The sequence below is a fragment of the Macadamia integrifolia genome, chromosome 1 (genome assembly GCF_013358625.1).
Source record: "Macadamia integrifolia cultivar HAES 741 chromosome 1, SCU_Mint_v3, whole genome shotgun sequence".
NCBI classification, from domain to species: domain Eukaryota; kingdom Viridiplantae; phylum Streptophyta; class Magnoliopsida; order Proteales; family Proteaceae; genus Macadamia; species Macadamia integrifolia.
In genome coordinates, this window is record NC_056557.1 from 8025235 (window position 1) to 8038789 (window position 13555).

General features: G+C 34.0%; 1 long non-coding RNA gene across 2 annotated transcripts; it reads right to left on the bottom strand.

The window, feature by feature from the left end:
* Positions 1–7654: 7654 nt before the first annotated feature.
* LOC122086415 lies at positions 7655–11530 on the bottom strand. Of its 2 annotated transcripts, XR_006142410.1 has the most exons (4): positions 11267–11530; positions 11011–11127; positions 7905–9082; positions 7655–7818 (listed from the first exon to the last, which is right to left on the bottom strand). It is a non-coding gene; the product is annotated as an uncharacterized LOC122086415 (long non-coding RNA). The 2 variants fall into 2 exon arrangements; XR_006142408.1 differs by having other exon boundaries at positions 7655–9082.
* Between the last annotated feature and the right edge of the window lie 2025 nt (positions 11531–13555).

Below are 13555 nucleotides of genomic sequence, written 5' to 3' on the forward strand. Positions count from 1 at the left end.
ATTTTGAAAAAACAAAACAATAGTTAGCAACAACAAACAGAGAAATCATACTAGGACAGCCTTTCCTAGAAATGATCAAGCCCTTCAAAACATCCGAGCAGGGAATCTCTACAAAAATAAAGGGAAAAAAGATTCTATTTAGCTTCATAGAGCCTACCCACACAAAACAAATCAACGAACTCCAAAATTTGACTATTTTCAAAGAAAATACCATAAATCAAATTGCTAGAAAAGAAAAACAAATAAGTTTTCTGAAAGGAGAAATATCCCATAACAAAATTCAAGAACAATTAAGAAACAAACAAGTTACCTTACATATTCAGAAAATAAGAAAACAAATAGAACAAGATCTTTGTTTAGACTTTCCTGATGCATTTTGGCATATTAAAAGACACATAGTCAATTTACCATATATCAAAGAATTTTTAGAGAAAAATATTCCAACAAAATCCAGACCTTTCCAAATGAATGAACATCTTCTAGAAACCTGTAAAAAAGAAATACAAGATCTTTTAGATAAAAAAAAGTAATCTGCAAAAGTATCTCACCATGGAGTTGTGCAGCCTTATATGTCAATAAAAATGTCGAAATTGAAAGAGGAACACCAAGGTTGGTTATTAATTATAAACCTCTGAATAAGGTTTTACAATGGATCCGGTACCCAATTCCAAACAAAAAAGACCTCCTCCAACGTATTTATCGTGCCAAGATATTCTCCAAGTTTGACATGAAGTCTGGATTTTGGCAAATCCAACTTAGTGAACAAGACCGACACAAAATGGCCTTCACTACACCATTTGGCCACTATAAGTGGAATGCCATGCCTTTCGGGTTAAAGAATGCCCCCAGTGAGTTCCAAAACATAATGAATAAAATTTTTAACCCACATAGCCATTATGCTATAGTATACATAGATGGCGTACTCATCTATTCAGAGAACATTGAACAACATATTAAGCACCTTAAAACTTTTCACCAATTCATAAAAAATAATGGATTAGTCCTCTCCCAAAAATAGATGGATCTATTCCAAACCAAAGTCCGATTCTTAGGACATTACATTCACAAAGGCAATATCAACCCTACTGAGCGAGCTATCACTTTTGTAGAAAAATTCCCTGACCAGATCCTAGAAAAGAAACAACTCCAAAGGTTTTTAGGGAGCTTAAATTATGTGAGGGATTTCATCCCCCATATTAGCAACTTGAGTGAGCCTTTGTACCAAAGGCTAAAAAAGACTCCCCCTGCATGGTCTAATGCGCAGACTCAGGCAGTGAAACAAATTAAGAAAATGGTTAAAGAAATCACACGCTTAAGCCTAGCAAATCCGGATGCCCCCAAAATTGAAACCAATGCCTCTGATTTAGGATATGGAGGCATCCTCAAACAGGTAATCAATACCAAAGAACAATTAGTCCAATTTACTTCAAGAAATTGGAATCGAGCCCAACAAAATTACTACACTATTAAAAAAGAAGCCCTATCCATTGTCTTGTGCATCCAGAAATTCCAAAATGATTTACTAAACCAGAGACTTTTTTGTCAGAGTAGATTGCAGTGCAACAAAGCATGATTTAAAAAATGATGTTCAAAAACTTGCATCAAAACAAATTTTTGCACAATGGCAATCGCTTTTAGCATGCTTTGATTTTGATATTATATATATTAAAGGAGAAACAAATTCCATTCCTGACTTCCTTACTCGTGAATATCTCAAGGGCCAGAAGAGTCAGACAATCAATTCCATTAAAATGGTTCCCCCTAAGGAATCCACCTCTTCCTCAAAATTGAAATCAAAAGCAAGTTATGCAAAAGCAATCCCCAAGCAAGCCCTTTCAAATCAAATGGTTCTCCGAAGCCAATCCTCGCAAGTCTAATCAAATGTTCCTTATTCCCATACAGTGATATTAGGAACAACTTCCCAGTCCACCCAAGTCTCTAAAACAAAAACCAAAACAATCCAGATCCAAAATCAGGAGAGTCAACCCATGTAGTCAACTGACAGAAAAAGTCCAATTATAAAAGCCAATATGTCCTAAAGACCTTTTGCCAATACCTTTACCCGGTTGGGGAGCAATTCAGCAATTGTAGTACCCCTACAGATATTGCAAAGAAAGTGTTCTACAAAGAGTGGCATTACTATTCTCCAAATTCTGCCAAAAGCAAGGAATACTATGAGTTCACCATGGTAGATACTGATTTTATCCGGATAAAACAAAATTTTGGTAAGAAATATCCCATACTAGTCACCCATACCACGATGACTATATGCAAGATCCTTAGTGCTAAGGAATGGGGACAATATCCCTTGACAAGCGAAAGACTCTCCCAACAATATGCCCCCCCCCCCAAGACTACCATTTCTTTGAATACATGGATGCTTGGCACCATGCATTTCTATTCCAGAATCAGAAGAATCGGCATTCATACTACAAGTTCTCGGGCGAGATTCCCTTTTGGTTCTCCCAATGGTGGACTGCTTATGGCCCAATTGAAGAAATCTACCTCCATCAATTAGTAAAGCCCTGGTGGTGTTTTGCCAACACACCACCTCAATTCTAGAACATCCGGATCTCCTCAGATTCTTCTTCTATTGTCTCCTTGCATGGATAATGTATTGGGACTATAAAGTAGAACAACAAACTCATCAAGACTGGAGCCTCCAAGTACTCTCTCGTGTCTTCTATGTCAAATGGTGGAATAATTGTGATATCACCAATTGCACCAAAGCCACACTTATCAAGAACCTAACAGGGCTCCGACCTGTACCCCAAATCAGCAGTACCTCTCAAAATTCAGAAGAAGTCCGAAAACCAAAAGCAAAGTTAAAAGCCCAGCTGGCCGCCTTCGGCCCAGATTCAGAAGAAGATGAGGATGCAGACCAAGAAGTCTTGTCCAGTATGTCCTCTATGGTCCATCACCCCCATCAAGGCCAGTTCGCCCAGGCTCCCTCAGATGATGAGCCAACCTGTCCAAAAACACAAACCTCACGAATCTTACCCAAAAGAGGTAGAAGCACACCCCGGGAATCATGGGCTTCTCTTTGAAGAAAAGTCTATTTAAGAGACCCCTTAGTTCAGAAGAGGGGGAGGCAAAATCGAAGCTTGAGACTCTACTCTACTCGACTCTTTTTGCAACTATCTGTATTCAACATTTTATTTTTTCTTTTATGTCCTGTAACAAGTTGAGCATCAACAAGCATCCTCAAGCAAAACCTTCCCGCAGGAAGATTTCAAGAACCCAGTAGCCAGAAGCTTAGTTTGTTAGCTCCAAACTCAAGTATGGTCTAGAGTTAACCAAGTAAGATTCCAGACCTTGTAATCAAGTCCTCATTTTATCAAGTTCTACCAAGTTCTCCAGTATATAAAAGTATTTTCAGCATATGCATCAAGTTTCATACTAACAAAAGTTTTAAATGAGCACAACTTCTGCACAAACACTTTTTTGCACGTGCTCTGCCTAGGATCACTCCCTATTGATTCTCAGGTACAGGTAACTCCTGAATGTATGAACCCTAAATTCAAGTAAGAAATTGTGGACACTAAGAAATTGTTCTCAAAACAGAAAGACCCATACACAATTTGCTAATATAGATATGAGTAAGCTAGCTAGACCGCATATACTAAAAGGTTTGTCAAGGCTCTCTTTGGTATGATTTATGTTTCTATTTGTCTAACGTATTTTTATTTCTGTAGATGTTTGGCATGATTTATGGTCTTCATTTCTCAAATAAACCACAAATATAAATAACCCTGAGCTATTTGTGATTTATGACTACAAATCATTTACGTTGACTTGTGCGTTAGCTTTTAAAGGTCACATGCTATAATTACCTAAAATTAAGGGTAAATAAGTAATTTCATTTGTATTTTATAATTCCCTCTTCTGATCTATGCTTGCACCGTGTTTCTTCCACTGAGGAACCCTGTTGTGAAATCATACACTCGTTCTCTCTGAGCTTTGCAATTTTTTAAGTGAAAGACTCCGTCTGTGACAGGTTGCAAAATCTCGAGCATTCATCTCAGTTGTGGTTGGTTCGTCTCTGCCATGGTTTTAAGTATCGGTGCGTATCGTGCTGTATCGGCCGATACGTATCTGTATCGGTAGGCATCGGCACGATACATACCGATACGTATCATGAAAATTTTAAAACCCTTATGTATCGATACGTATCCTACGATACACACCGATACGCACCGATACACCACCGATATGCACCGATACGTACCGATACTCTATGAAAAATTCAAAATTGAAGTGAAATATACGTTTCGGTATGTATCGGTACGTATCGGTATGTATCGATGCGTATCGGTATGTATAGGATGCGTATCGGTATGTATCGACCGATACACACCGATACGTACCGATACGGTCATAAAATGGCCAAAATGGATAATTTTTTAGAAAAAACATAATTTTTTGAGGTGTTTTTGTTCCAGAGTTGCTGCCAATAATTTTTCTCTCTAACTAAAGTGGAAATCAAGGTTGATAACAAGGATTTTACATTTATGGGACAATTACAAACCTTAGATTCTTAGTGCGATACTCTCAGTTTACTGTTTATGCATAATACATGTTATATATAACTTTTTTTAACTATTTTTTTTATGCAAATGTGTATAAAAAAGTGTTTCTTATCCATTTATGTGCGTATCTTTAGCGTATCTTAGCGTATCTCCGATACGATACGATACCCTCCGATACGTATCTTAATTTTGGCCGACCGATACGATGATCGATACCAATACTTTAATCCTTGGTCTCTGCTCACCTCATCAACCCGAAGCTGTTCAAACCATAGTTGGAAGACTAGGTTTTGACTGGGAAGATTCGCCCGAGTCAAGTCAAAATTTGAGATTCCTGGTCAAGAGTCAAGAAGATTCGCCCTGTGTTAAAAGAGAAAAACAAGACACGAGACAAGTCAAGACAATTCTACATTGACTCTTTGAAAAACCCACCAAATCTGGTCATTGTATCAAAAGACACTTTAAAAAAAAAAATCGAATAAATTAAGTCTCTTCACAATCCCAAATCCCCAGACTCCTAAATTAGTAATTTCTCCAACTCCTTCCCTTTTACCGGAAAGAACTTGGGACCCAAGAAACTTCATGTATTCTTAAATCCAAAGTTTTTATTTTATTGGAGGTTGGATTGTTGGATGATATAATTTATATTTTCTAATCCTTAACCCTAACCTAACATTCTAACCAAGAGAAAGACTCTTGCCTCCAACCCTTGAATTATTGATATGTGATTTTCTTTTCTTTCTTTTTTTTTCCCCGCATTTTTCATATTTTTCTGTATTTTTATGATTTATTTACATATTTATTGCATTTTAATATATATATATATATATATATACTAGTAAGAAATACACGTGCAAATGCACGTGGGAACATAAATGAGTAATATTAATTCAAAGTTTCATTTGTTCTCTTACGTTATGAGTGTGTGTGTGTGTGTGTGTGTGTGTGTGTGTGTGTGTGTGTGTGAGAGAGAGAGAGAGAGAGAGAGAGAGACGTGAAAATACATGTGGGAACAAAAATGAGTAATATTAAATCAAAGTTTCATTTGTTTATCTTACGTCGTGTGTGTGAGAGAGAAAGATTGTCTACTAAAATTTATAGAGATAAAGAGAGAATGCAATAACTTAAATTTATAGAGATGAAGAGAGATTATTTAAATAAAGTATGTAAGTCTCCTACATTTGTAACATAACTTTAAAATTTAAAATTATTTAAGGAAGCCCATGAATATTTGCCACTACAAATAATAATTATTTTGGAATAAAGATCAAATGGTATAAGCTTAACTTTTTCTATTTTAATTTTTTTTTTCTTTTTTGTCTTCATCTTCTTCAACATCTATGATTCTTTTTTTCTCCACATTTCGTTCTTTCATGATATCTATAACAATGCTTTTTTATTTTCGACTTTCATCATTTTTTGAATCCATTTTGAAGTAGAAATAATAGTTCTTTGATAGACACGCATTCAGTTTTTGTTTGTACTACAACACATGAAAATAAATTTACAATTATCACTATATATTAATATATTATTTTAATTTAATATAATTCTTAAAATCAGATTAACATTCAATATTTATACCTTTTCTGATGATGTTGCATATTCAATTGCCAAACATCTTATAAGTGTTTCAAGTTCCTCAAAGATTGTCACGGTTATTGTTTCAGTTGAGTCTTTGATCTTGAATTTTCTGAAGTATCTATTAATGAGTAAAACCTTATAAATAGGATAGTAAATTAATATCATGGTAACTAAAAATAGGATAATGCATATCTTTTTAAGTGTAGGGTGGGGATTGGATTTTTTTTTTTTAATGGAAGGTGGCGTGCGAATCTTAGAGAAAGTGGCGAGTGTTAGAATTAAATAAAGAAAATAATTTTTTTATGAAGAAAGAAATTATTATTATAAACTAATATTAGAGAGAGAGAGAGAGAGAGATTGTGTGGTGGGATTTGTAGTTTAATAAAGAAACTAAATTTTGCCCTTCTCAAAATAGTACCTATTTTTTCTTTTAAGCTTCCTTAGAAATAGGGAAGTGAATTAATTTCATGGTATTCCCTATAAATAGGCAAATGAATTAATATGATGGTTTTTAAAAATAGCATAATTATAATAATAATAATATTATTATTTTTTTTTTGGGGTGGGGGTGGGGTTTAGAGTAATCTCTTGTTCAAATATTCTCTACTCTTGTAAATGAAACAGGGTTGTGAAAAGATCAAATTGTCTCCATTACAAGGGTCATGATGCAGGCTGTGGAACATCAAGGATTCTATATATGTTAATTTTTTGAGGAATTGAATTATATTGTCTCAATTCCCAAACTTGGAGAAAGTAACACTGCTTTCTGTAATGGCAACTTTAATGTCATTCACCTACTTATTCATTCCTTTGTACTTGTGCATCCAAAATTTTGCTTCTCATCAGAAGTTTAAAGGGACTTTAATTGGAGTTAAAACAGGGGTGAATGGTATTTCTCAATCAACTCTATCTGGTACATTCTTTTGTTTAATGCTCCTGTGCCAGCCGACTTCTCCATTTGGATATAAAAGAGGATACTGTAAGGCATCATAACAACTATAATAATGTATCACTCGATGTTTCCTCCTTGAATGTCCTTCTATTATTATATCACAATTTTCAGTTCTATTGAGATTATTTCCTTCTACCCAAGTAGCTACAACTTGGTCAACTGATGGTAAATTGTAAACTCTCTGATCAAGATGTACGTCACTTGTGATTATGATCTCATTATTCTCTAACAAAGGAACATCTTTCAAACTTTTAAAGAACCTTGCGTATGAATTAATTGATAGAATATCCATTAGTTTTGACATAATAGGTTCTTTGAGTTTTGAATCTTGTAACACTTTCATCCTATTTTGAAGTTCATTATTAGTATCATTAAAGTATAATTGTAAATAACATGGATTGTCTTTTTCTAACCAAATTGGAGGCAAATCATGATATACTTGTCCTTGAGCTCTAAAGGTATATATACTTTCTTTTCCATTTGCAATATCTTGGTCAATATGAACTCCAAAAGATGTGAAGTAAATTATACTATTGTAAGCACATATATATCTACGGAATTCAATAGCTTCAGATGTTTGAGAAGTAAATAAAGAATATAATTCATCTGGAATTGTTGTAGATGCCAAAACAACATTTCCATTACAGCAACAAAATGAAGGTGGTTCATATTCAAATTACTTCCCTCCATAATGGGTACATGGAGGTACTTTTTTCAGTACATGTACTTCAGAATTTTGTGGTTCAAATAATCCTGTATCCAAAAAATAAAATATAAGAAATAAAGAAAAATCAAATTAATCTTATTAATTTTTAAAAGATTATTATTCCAATACTAACCTTTCATACCAGATGTTTGATTTTCAAAATTTTCAGAATTTGAAGTTGTAGAACTTGATTCAGTAAGTTGGACTTTCAGTAGCCATGTCTGATTTTTGTTTCTTTTATTTGTATGCAGGCTTCCTCTAATAGTCCTTTTATTTGCATTGTATCTTTAACATTGACTGTTAGTTGCTATATATTTTGGTGGCATAGTGATCTAATAAAGGAAAGGCAATTGAGTTATAATTCATTGAGCAAGTCTAAATTTTAAAAAGCAAATCCATTGGAAGTAAACACTATGCACAATGGGGGACATGTTTAAGGTTATATACCCTATATATGGAATTCAAACAAAAAAGTAATTAAGAAATCCATACCAACTTCAAAAAACAACAGGAAATATATCAACAACCTGGACAAAAAGTTTAAGAAAATTAGGAAAGGTGAGAATGTTACACCAACAACAAAAAAAAAAAGGAAAAAAAGGGAGTTATAGAATCTTGGAAGTCCTTATTTGGGGCCCTATTTGGGACTCACCACCCTACACATATTTGGTCTATGAAATGAACCGATTCATTTTAAAAGTCAGATTTCAGACCGGCAAACCCAATATCCACCATACACATGGACGATTCCACATGTCGAAATTAGACATACCCTTCGCTAGCCTTCACCAGGGATTACAGCCACAAAGGATTTCGATCATTTTTTTCCTTATTTTAAGAGAAAAAGTAATAAAGTGGGTAACTACCTATCAACAAAAACAAAAATAAGTTGATAACTCTCTATTCTGATGTATCTGAGTTGGCATCTAGGGGTCAATTGCAAAGGATGAAGAGGTAGCCAAATTGAGAGATGAGATCAAGCTTACTTGCACTTATTGGAAAATAAAAACTATTGGAGTCACAAGTAATTACCCTGAACACCCCCCCTCTTTTTTTGTACTCTCTCTTAAACAGCTCTCTTTTTAGCTTTCCTTTTCTATCAAAAAAACTTTATCTCTTGTTATTTATCAAAATAGATGCTTCATATTTTACCCGTTTACAGTTGGAGAAATACCAGAGAATAGTTGATTTGGAAATGAAGAAGAGGGTACTGGAGTTGGAGTTCTGTCTTCAGGAAGCCCACTCTTAGATAAGAAAGCTTCAAAGGGTAATATATATTTTCCTACCCTGAATTATTCACTCTCATTTTAGCTGAAAATAAATTGGGTATTAGTGGCTTTCCAAATGACGAATGCAAATCCCACCAATAACGAACAATAACAGTATAGCAGGAATGAGACAAAGCATTTAAAACAACAGAAAAGCAGGAAGAAAGGAAATAGAAATTGAGCTTGTCTACAATTTTTTTTATGAAAATCAAAACCTATAGATTACTGAACCAAAACCTATATACTGGAACATCTAGTACAACTATATAAGAGAATGAAAAAACAATTTTTGAATTAGAAATTACCCATAAATCCAAATATTGTTTCAACACATTAAACAATATAAAAAACTTTTGGTGCAAAAGAGATGGGAAGAGAAAATCAAATCATTTTCATGTCCATATCCAAGTAAAGAGCAAAAATGATGGTTCTGAATCAATGAAATCAAAAGTGTATATTGTACTCTAGTTATAGTGGCATGGAACTCACTGCCACATGCCAGGGAATCAAGGGCACCACCCAGATTTAATTTAGATTGATTTTCAAGTAGTATTCAAAATAATAACCATAACAGAAGCAATCCTATTCCCTACATCGAATCAAATCCCCAAACAGTTAGCACCCATCACACAAAGCGTAGGTGTGTAAAGAACACCTCGAAAACAAAAATACCAGTATAGAGTACAGATCAAATTAGAAAAACATAATAACCTTGAAGGTAAAAGGAAGGAAAAATAAAAATACCAGTATAGAGCACAGAACACAAAAAGGATAATGATTCGGGGATGGTTGTTAAATAAATTATCTGTCATATTTTATTTCAAAAGGAACTAATGAAAAGAAAATCCTTGAACCGAACCTGTTTTTTTGGTGATGAAACTACAATAAGAGAAAACACGAAGGAAGGGTGGGGGATAAGCCTGGATTATTGGTGGGTTGGCTGGATTATCTGAAATCAGTAGTGCGTTTTACTTGAACTGCGATTTTTGTCGGGCTTAAGTTGGGAGAAGGCTGATTTTTTTTTTTGCTGCTATTAGACATTCTTAAGAGGTTCTGCTTGTTCTAGATGATGTATCCATATACATCTCCTTCTTCTATCTTGATTCTCTACAACAATATTTTAGGGATTCAGAAGAATCAATCCTTCCATGCAAGTGGAGACTGGAGAGTACTGTGTCACATTTGTTTCATTTTCCCATGAAATATAAAAATAAGAGGGAATATGTGATACATGAAGATGTCTATGCTACTGGAGATTTTATTCTTTTATAGCTCTGAGCCAAGATGGAATGGTACTACTACTTTTGATCAATCTCATGTTTGTATTTTCACATTGGCATACATACCCCGATGGTCCATAACAAGATGCTAAATCTTAAGATAAACCGAGAACAACCTTGAGATGCTCGATGGAATTACTCTTTTAAGTGGTATAATTTGGCTCGGAGATTTTAGTGTGTTTGGGTTTTTTTATCTGCTATCAGTTTCCTTTCTAATAATGAACGTTGATCAGTAAATTAACTATGAGAGTAAACAAGGCATAGTAAATTTACAGGTATTGTATGGGTCGAAGCCCGATAAGCTCCAATAATCAATATCCCTTACATGTTCAGCTTTTGGGGCTTGGGTTCAGAGAAGGAAGGAAATCCTTTCTCTTTTCTCTCTCAGAAGTTAAAAAGCTCAACGGAATTATAAAGCAAATTACCAAAACAAAAAACATCACAATCATTTCAAGGTGGAATGAATTCAAAACCTCTTACAAGATGAAACAAAACCAGTTATAAGCTAAATTTAAATCACATAAATCATCAAAACCAATCTAATTCAGAGAAACAAAAACAAAACAAATATTAATTGCAGCACCAATAAAACTATTTTCCATATAAATCTTCTTATACGAATTGTACAGGAAAAAGTCTTAAGAAGAAAAAAAGAATAATTGGGATAAAAGCAAAGAGATGGGATGATTACCTGGGAGAACCCAACGGCAGGAAGACATTGGTGGATCTGCTATTCCAATGCCCAAGAAGATTTCTAGATTGTGCTTGGCTTGTCGTTGACAATGTGCGTAGGGAAAGACGCTGTCCTCTGTTGCAGATGATGATGAAACCACATAAAAGTGAGTGAGAAATAGCAAGAGAGAGAGACAGATGATAGAGAAAAGAAACTAATGTTAGAGAGGATGACTTTCTTCTACATCATGTTTAATGGAATTCTCGAGGATTACATCAGACAAACTTCAAAATTCGAAGCAATCCGAAGCAAGCAAAGCCCTATTCGAAAAAACTTTCTTCTCACCGGAAATAGCTAAATCGGGCGGCGAAGACGAGTCGAAGCAATCGAAGTTTGAAGATGGAGAACACTGAATGAAAGACTCGCGTGCCGCTACACCAGAAATAGCTAAATCGGGCACCGAAAATAGAAGAACGTGAGAGTGAGGTGGGAAAAAAAACTCCTAGAAAATAGATTTTTTTTTTCTGAAAGATAGAAACATGAGAGAGAAGATGGAGAAAATATAGAAAGAATTTTTTTTTTTTAGGTAAAACCGATTTCTAAAATATAGTTTTTTTTTAATTTAGAAAGATATGGATTAAAAGAGTAAGAGAGAGGAGGGAGAAAATTCAGAAAGATTTATTTAAAAAAATAAGAGAGAGAGAGAGAGAGAGAGAGAGAGATGAGGAAGAAAGTTCTTTACCAAAAAGAAAAAGGAAAGAAAATTTAGAATGAGAGATTCCTAATATGTAGAGATTTTTATAATTTTTTTTCTTAAGAAACATATGGATTAAAAGAGAGGAACATGAGAGGGGAGGGAGAAAATTTAGAAAGAATTTTTTTTTGTATTATGAAAACTCTTCAAAATATAGATTTTTTTTTCTTTAAGAAAGATATAGATTTCTTTACCAAAAAAAAAAGCAAAGATATAGATTTTTCTAGAACGTGTGAGAGGTGAGGGAGAAAAGGAAAGTGAGAAAAAGGGAGGGAGAGATAAGGAAAGGAATGTGATAGGAATAAAAAAACTAAAATTTAGAAAATATATAAAGGGTACCAACAATATCAAAAAAATAGAAAGGTTTGACAAAAAAGATAATGAAAAAGATGACGTATTTAAATAAGTAAGAAGAATAAAACTGTCAAAGAAAAGATTAGCCACGAAACATGAGTACATACTTTTATATAATAGTATGATATATATATATATATATATATGTATGTACTAGGTTTGGTTAGCCTCGTATGGGATTATTCTAAAGCTAACGATGTTTAACATTAAGAAGTGTGAGCACTGCAATAGTGTAATTTCTTTAAGGAAAAAGCTAGGCAGGCCGTCGGTATGCTGTAAGCTATTGTGTCTATCTCTTTCTTCCTCCTTTGAAATGACTCCCTTGTCTCTCTTAGCTTATGAACATAGGTGGTTTGCTATCCCCCTTTGATATGTAAATGTTGCTAAGAGAGTAAGCAAGATTAATAAAATGCTAAGGAACTAAATATAATTACTAGGGGAAGTTGTTACCTAAACCACTTAGATAAACACATCCCAAAGAGAGTGGATTATAAAATAGAGATTGTTGCAGAAGGGGAAGGGGAAGCAAGGAAAATGCTAGTATCCCATGACATTGTATGAAATTTTGAGTCAAATTTGTAAAAAATATTAAAATATTAACATGTTTCTCTTTCCATGCGAGATTAGGAAAATGTAAAAGGACTTTAAAAAAATTCTAAGAAGTGACATAAATAGCTTGATTAAACACTTACCCAAAGAGAAGGGCTTGTATCATGGAGATTCCTAGGGCAAAAGTAAAGAAAATGCTATTATGCCAAGATAATGTTTAAAATTTAGAGAGAAATTTATAAAAAAAAAATAGTATAATATTAATTTGTAACCCTAGAATGGAATGACAATGACTTTGTCCTCTCAATTGATAAGCTGTGGTGTGCAAAAGTCTCATGCTCATCAGGAGGTCTCGAGTTTGAGTCTCCTGACTGTAACCTATTTCCCTCCTTATCAATAAAAAACTAAAAAAAAAAAAACACTTTGTCCTCTCTTTTGACTTGTAAAGATTGAGAAGGTGATATTAAAAATTCGAAGAAAAATACTCGTATGCCATGATGTCATTATAAATTAAATATTTTTCTTTCCTTGAATTTTTTTAATTAAAATATCATTAAAATTTTGGACAAAACAAGGTAGGGTTAAATTTTTTTTTTTTAAATCACACTATCGGCAAAAAGTCAAACACTCCACCATGTAAGCAGGGTTTAAAAAATTAGTTGATGGGGAATTAATCAATTCACATTGGAATCATCGACATGATTAGATCAATTCCCATTGATTCACTCTAATTAATGATTGGTTTTGATCGATTTTTTCCTAATGGCACTAATTGATTTGGATGTCAGACATCCAAGTTTAAACCCTACATGAAATTGGAGGACTCGGATCGTCCCCAACTACTGATGCTTCTACGAGCATCCAACAATCCGGATCCAAGGGTTGGGATGGCTTGGTCACGCATCC